Genomic DNA, 7396 nt, shown 5'->3' with positions numbered 1-7396 from the left:
ACACACACACACACACACACACACACACACACACACACACACACACACACACACACACACACACACACACACACACACACACACACACACACACACACACACACACACACACACACACACACACACACACACACACACACACACACACACACACACACACACACACACACACACACACACACACACACACACACACACACACACACACACACACACACACACACACACACACACACACACACCCCGGTAGCTCAGTGGTTAGAGCGCTGGCTTCACAAGCCAGAGGACCGGGGTTCGATTCCCCGGCCGGCTGGAGATATTTGGGTGTCTCCTTTCACGTGTAGCCCCTGTTCACCTAGCAGTGAGTAGGTACGGGATGTAAATCGAGGAGTTGTGACCTTGTTGTCCCGGTGTGTGGTGTGTGCCTGGTCTCAGGCCTATCCGAAGATCGGAAACAATGAGCTCTGAGCTCGTTCCGTAGGGTAACGTCTGGCTGTCTCGTCAGAGACTGCAGCAGATCAAACAGTGAATTACACACACACACACACACACACACACACACACACACACACACACACACACACACACACACACACACACACGCGTAGTGTAGTGGTTAGCACGCTCGACTCACACTCGAGAGGGTCCGGGTTCGAGTCCCGGAGGCGGCGAGGCAAATGGGCAAGTCTCTTAATGTGTGGCCCCTGTTCACCTAGCAGTAAATAGGTACGGGATGTAACTCGAGGGGTTGTGGCCTCGCTTTCCCGGTGTGTGGAGTGTGTTGTGGTCTCAGTCCTACCCGAAGATCGGTCTATGAACTCTGAGCTCGCTCCATAATGGAGAAGACTGGCTGGGTGACCAGTAGACGACCGAGGTGAATTACACACACACACACACACACACACACACACACACACACACACACACACACACACACACACACACACACACATGGTTAGGTTAAGCATTTCATTGTTTTAATGTCCCCCCTTGTACATTTTCAGTGTAAATTTTTTGTTGCACTGCCAAATTAATAAACCGTATATTATTATTATTATTATTATTATTATTATTATTATTATTAACATATTATAGTAACCAGATCCATCGTTGCTTAACCTCAGTGATGTAGCGAGAAACGGCATTTAGTGAACACGTTGCGGTCGTTGGCATCACCTCGAGACAAGGGACTTTGGTTAATTTAGCCCCGAGGTACTACATACGTATACCCGCACCACATTGACGGAAAAACGCCACAGGTATTAGCGGGGCTGGAGCGCTGGTGGTGTTGACTGCCGCTTGAAAACCCCTTGAGTGCCGCTCGGATCACCGCTGCTCCTTTACAGGCACCTCATGAGGGCTGAACAAGGGTATAAATGAGGTACATTTGTCTTATGATTTAACCCCGTCAGTACCAGGACGTGTTTTTATATTCATTCTGTGTACTATTTGGCGACTTTATACAGCTTCACAAACTTATGTGGGGATATAAGTAGTGAAATCTCTGGTCATTGATCTTTTCACCTTCCTAAATAAAATTGTCTAATTACACCAAAATTCATGATAAAAATGCGTTCCAGTAATGAAAGGGTTAAGGTAGAAAAGGGTAGAATTGACGCCTGAAATGAGTGGATCAAGGCAGGAAAATGATAGATTTGTATCGTCTGGAAAGGCTAGAAAAAGAGTAACAGTATTTCATCACTACAAATGCCACTTTTCTTCTTATTTCCCTCTCTCTTCTTCTGAGAGTGGCACTTCACGCTCCCGCCGCCCGCCTTCCCTTCACTCCCTGCTGGGAACCGTGTAAGCTGCTTCTGCCAACACTCTCTCTCTCTCTCTCTCTCTCTCTCTCTCTCTCTCTCTCTCTCTCTCTCTCTCTCTCTCTCTCTCTCTCTCTCTCTCTCTCTCTCTCTCTCTCTCTCTCTCTCTCTCTCTCTCTCTCTCTCTCTCTCTCTCTCTCTCTCTCTCTCTCTCTCTCTCTCTCTCTCTCTCTCTCTCTCTCTCTCTCTCTCTCTCTCTCTCTCTCTCTCTCTCTCTCTCTCTCTCTCTCTCTCTCTCTCTCTCTCTCTCTCTCTCTCTCTCTCTCTCTCTCTCTCTCTCTCTCTCTCTCTCTCTCTCTCTCTCTCTCTCTCTCTCTCTCTCTCTCTCTCTCTCTCTCTCTCTCTCTCTCTCTCTCTCTCTCTCTCTCTCTCTCTCTCTCTCTCTCTCTCTCTCTCTCTCTCTCTCTCTCTCTCTCTCTCTCTCCTGATCATTTTATAGATATATCTAATCTTAATGTTTTAGATGTGATAATGGACGTGGTGCTGGTGCATGTATTTATGTAAAGGACACACTGAAATCTAATGTACTATCTCACGATATAATTAGACTAGCGGGTATCGAGGATGTGTGGGTGATTGTGCAGTGCCGCAAACTGCCTTCCATTATGATCGGCTGTATGTACAGGCACCCTAAGGCGTTAGCTGTGTCTTATGAGTACATAGAAAATATCTTTATGCTTTTAAGTGACAGAAAATATCTTTATGCTTTTAAAGTCCATATCCTTGACGCCCATCTTCATGAATTTAAGGAAGACATTGGAGAGTACTCCGAGGAGCAGGGCGAGCGCTTCCACCAGGATATATTGGACTTTGAACGCCGCTACCAAGGGTCTTATAATGAAAACATGATGGAACACTACATTTGTGGGCTGATTCGTGAAGGTAATCTACAGTATAAGCGTAAATCTAGAAGAACTACTCATTTCTAATGTGTCTATTGTCTCACTGGTGTAATTCTAGAATAAATAAATGCTATTATTGCATTATATGTCGTTTTGTATCTACTTTGTTCAATTCAAACTTCAAATTTGCCACTTTGTCCCTATGAGAATGGGTAAATTTAAAAAATGTCATCCTGGACACAAAAGCAAAATTAGAAAAGAATATAAGTATTTTTTTCATGTTTTCTACACATAAGCAAATAAGAAATAAGTTTCAACTCAAGGACAAAAGCTTTGTTACACGGTGTTATCTCCCACTTCGCCACTCGTTGCTGATTCACATATGCTGTCCATGCATATGTGCCTCCTCACTCTCATGCCTCCTCTTTCTCAATTGCCTGCATACCCTATTTAGTCTTTTCTCTCTCTCGTGGCATCCTTAATCTCATCATCCCACCACGGCTTACATGCACGCTTTCTGGCACTCGTTCTCACATACCCTATCTGGCTGGCTGCTGCATTATTTACATTCTCAACAAACCTATCATTCATCTCATCCACAGCATTCAAACGTTCATCCTCCCAGCTTCGCTTACTCAAGTCTACCTGGAAATTCTCCCATCCTACATCCCTCAACCTCCACTTTCTCCTCTTAGTGTTTGCACTCTTTCCTTCTCTTCCATACAACTTACATTCCAGCACCAGCATGTTATGGTCCAAGACAATGTCAATCCTTCCATCTTCATCGATCCACATGCGGTCCACAATCTCACGCATTCTCCCATTCACTAGCATATAGTCAATCGCAGACCCCTATTTCTAGCACACCACGTCACTCGTCCTTCTGCCAGGGTCTCATTTAGGTTCTCCAGCTCCATCTCATTCACAAACTCACCAAGCATCTCGCCATTCCTATTCATTTGTTAACCTAAAACACCTACATGAGCATTCATATATCCTATAACAATCACTTTCTCCCTAGCATGCTCTCTCACAATCTTCTTCAACACACCATACTTCCTGCTATTGTCCCTGACTGCTCTATCACCTTCCACTGTCATGTACACTACCACTTCCACTAACCTCTCATCTCTACCACACTCATTCATATACTCCACTCGGGCCGCTAACACATCCTCACTTTCCACACTGTCTCCTACATCAAGTTCTTCCACTCTCAGGTTCCTCACTTTTCTGTGGAGCAGTGCTACGCCCTCTCCTAACCTTTCCTGTTTTCTGCCTCCCTTTCCTATCATCACATATTCGTCCCTTCCATTTGCACTGCATCCCTCAAGTGCGTCTCAGTTATTCCTACCATATCTAGGTTCCAATCATTCAGCTCCTTACATACATCCTCGAGTTTTCCAATGCCCCATCCTCTCACATTCATACAGCCTTATTTCATACATGATCTCGCCTGTTGGGTGTCTTCTCTTCTTTATTCCGGTACATTCTTCTCCTTCATTCAAGCGACTCCGGAGCGATCCTGAGCCATCTGTAGCATCAAGATCAAGATCAAGATAAAGAATGCAGGAGTAAGAGTGGGGAATGATAAGATAGGGGAGCTCCTTTATGCAGATGACGTAGTGGTCATGAGTGAGTCAGCAGTTGAGTTGCAGAGTATGTTGGATGTTGTGGATGGATATAGGAGAGACTTTGGAGTTAGGGTTAGTAGTGAAAAAGTAAGGTGATGATAGTGAATAGGTGTGAGGATGAAAAATGCAGTATGGAGAATTGGAGAGAATGAGTTGAATCAGGCACGAGAATATAAGTACTTGGGGGTGTGGGTGAGTCCAAGTGGGTGTGAAAAGACAAAGAATGAGAAGACAGATTTAGTGAATCAGTGGGTATAACGATTGGGGAGTGCAGACAGAATATGAACAAGTAAATATGATGTGCTGAGACAAATGTGGAAGAGTGTGGCTGTGCCCAGTATAATGTATGGTATAGATGTGATGCCATGGAATAAAAGTGAAATTGACAAGCTAGAAGTAGGACAGAATAGAATAGAATAGGTAGAGTGGCACTGAACGCACCGAGGTACACAGCAGTAGAAGCTCTGAGAAGTGAAATGGGATGGAGCACTTTTAGGGAAAGACTAGTAAAAGCTACTCTTAGGTACAAGGAAAGATTGGAAAGAATGGACGATGAAAGAATAGTGAGAAAGGTGTACCTGTGGAATGAAAGTGGGAGCCAGTGGAGGAAGAGGTGCATGAGAATGACAGAGAGGAGTGGATTACAAGTTGTATGGGAGATGAGAATGGCTGGGAGGAATCAGAATGAGCGTGAATGAATCGTGACAAAAGGAGGCAGAGTAGGAACTGAATGGGATGCGAGGAAATGGAAGAGTGAGATAGACAGAGAGGTGAAGTGGGTGGGACTGAATATATGGAAGAATGAGATGGAACGAAAGAGTACTCTGGAATGGTACAAGGAAAAGGAAGCCTTTGATGTATGAAAAGTGGTATGATGGCAGCCTGGGTAATGATCTTCTCTTCCAAGGTAGGGCACAGTGTATGGATGTGAGTGAAAGAAACTACAGGTGGTCTGAGTCCCGCAGCAAAGTGTGCCAGATGTGTGACACAGGGCAGGACGAGACGGCGGAGCATGTTATGCTGGAGTGTGAGAAGTATGAGAGAGACAGGCATGAGATGATGCAAGTGATTTTGACTGAATTAGGGCATAATAGGATGAAAGAGTGGAGAAGACAGTAAGGGAATGGATGGTGCTGCTGCTGGGACTGTGTAAACTGTAAAGGAACGAGTGCAAGGATGATTGAGGATGTGAAGGAGATTGATTGATTGATACATTTATTGTTGCATTAATAATGAAATACAACAAAGGAGGAGAATGGACCTTGCCACCCACCCCCTGGGCAAAGATTTAAGGTTAAAGTATCAAAAATATATAAATAGACAGTATACATAACAAGAATACAAGTACTTAAATAGATAAATACTGATATTGCACACCTTATTGCATAAACATCCTACAGTCCTTAGAGCAAACTGAGGATACTCCTTCAGTGTATCCCTAAGAGTGGCTGGGTGTAGGAGATGGTCAATGAGGCTATACAAATCATGATGACCTTGTGGCCTAAATTTAGCAATGAGAGGACATTCCATGATATAGTGACGCAGAGTGTATCCCCTTGGTGCAGCACACAGCACACGGCACACACCAGGAGAAGCACTGACTTCCCAAAAGTATTTATAGCCTAATCTGAGCCATATTGCCAACCTGTCGGATGATGCAGTGTGTCTCCCGTAAGGGTAAGCACAGCTGTGGAAGACACGTGCATAGTGAAGACTACTGCCACTGCCTCTATCGCAAAGAAGCTCTAACTAATCACTAATGTTGCTATGTACAAGGTCCTTAATGCTACTCTTAACATAGCCTAGAGTGTACTCAGTGCCAGGGTCCACTATGTCGTCTTGAAGGGCACATTGAGCAAGGCGGTCTTGCCTTTTTCATTTAGCGGGACACACACAAAAAGATAAAATTGATGAAAACAAGCCAATATAGAGAAACGAAATAAAAGTAACAAAAAGTGTTATTTTAGTAGTTTTCAGCTTTTTTTTCACCAAAACACAGAAAAGCAGACAAAACGCATGATTACACACCATGTATTTAAGGAACTGAAATATGTAAAAAAATGGGTTATTATGGTGTTTTCTAGCATTTTATGCACCAAAACTCAGAAAAGCAGTCAAAATAAATATATACACTATACTTGTTAAAACGTCTTATTTATGTGTTTTGAAGGTGTTTTCTGAAGAAAAAAATTGTATATTCAAGCCATTTTACGTTGTTATGCTTCAAGCCGATAAAATTGCTGAAAATATGAAATATTGAGAAACGAAATAAAAGTAACAAAAACGTGTTATTTTAGTAGTTTTTAGCTTTTTGTGCACCAAAACACAGAAATACAGGCAAAACGCATGTTTACTTACAATTTGCTTAAGTAATTGAAATATGCAAAAAACGGATTATTTTGGTGTTTTCTAGCACTTTAAGCACCAAAACTCAAAAATGCAGGCAAAAAGAGAATGTGCACCATAAGTGTTGAAAAGTCTTATTTTTATGATTTTAAGGTGTTTTATGGAAAAAAATAACTATCTCGATTGAAAACTTTGTATATTGAATTCATTTTACATTATTACACTTAAAACGAAAAAAATAATGAAAAATAAGGCAAAATAGAGAAAAGAAATAAAATAATAAAAAACGTGTTATTTTCGTGGTTTTCTGCTTTTTATGCACCAAAACACAGATATGTAGGGAAAACACTATTTGATTAAGGATCTGAAATATGTAAGAAAATGGGTTATTTTTTCTGGTTTACTTCATCTTAGGTACCAAAATACAAAAAAGCAGTCAAAACAAGTATATTCAGTAAACTTGTTAAAACGTCCTATTTATGTGTTTTGAAGGTGTTTTGTGAAAAAAAACTATCTCGAGTGAAAATTTTGTATATTCATGTCATCTTACCTTGTTATGCTTCAAAACAATAAAACTGATGAAAACAAACCAATATAGAGAAACGAAATAAAAGTAACAAAAACGTATTATTTTAGTAATTTTCAGCTTGTTTTGCACCAAAACACAGAAATGCAGACAAAACGCGTATATACACACTATATGTTTAAAGAACTGAAATATGTTAAAGTATGGATTATTTTGGTGGTTTACAGC

Source organism: Portunus trituberculatus, unplaced genomic scaffold (assembly GCF_017591435.1).
Source record: "Portunus trituberculatus isolate SZX2019 unplaced genomic scaffold, ASM1759143v1 PGA_scaffold_204__15_contigs__length_355038, whole genome shotgun sequence".
Lineage (NCBI taxonomy): Eukaryota > Metazoa > Arthropoda > Malacostraca > Decapoda > Portunidae > Portunus > Portunus trituberculatus.
The sequence above is the reverse complement of the archived record's forward strand: the minus strand, read 5'-3'. Positions refer to the sequence as shown.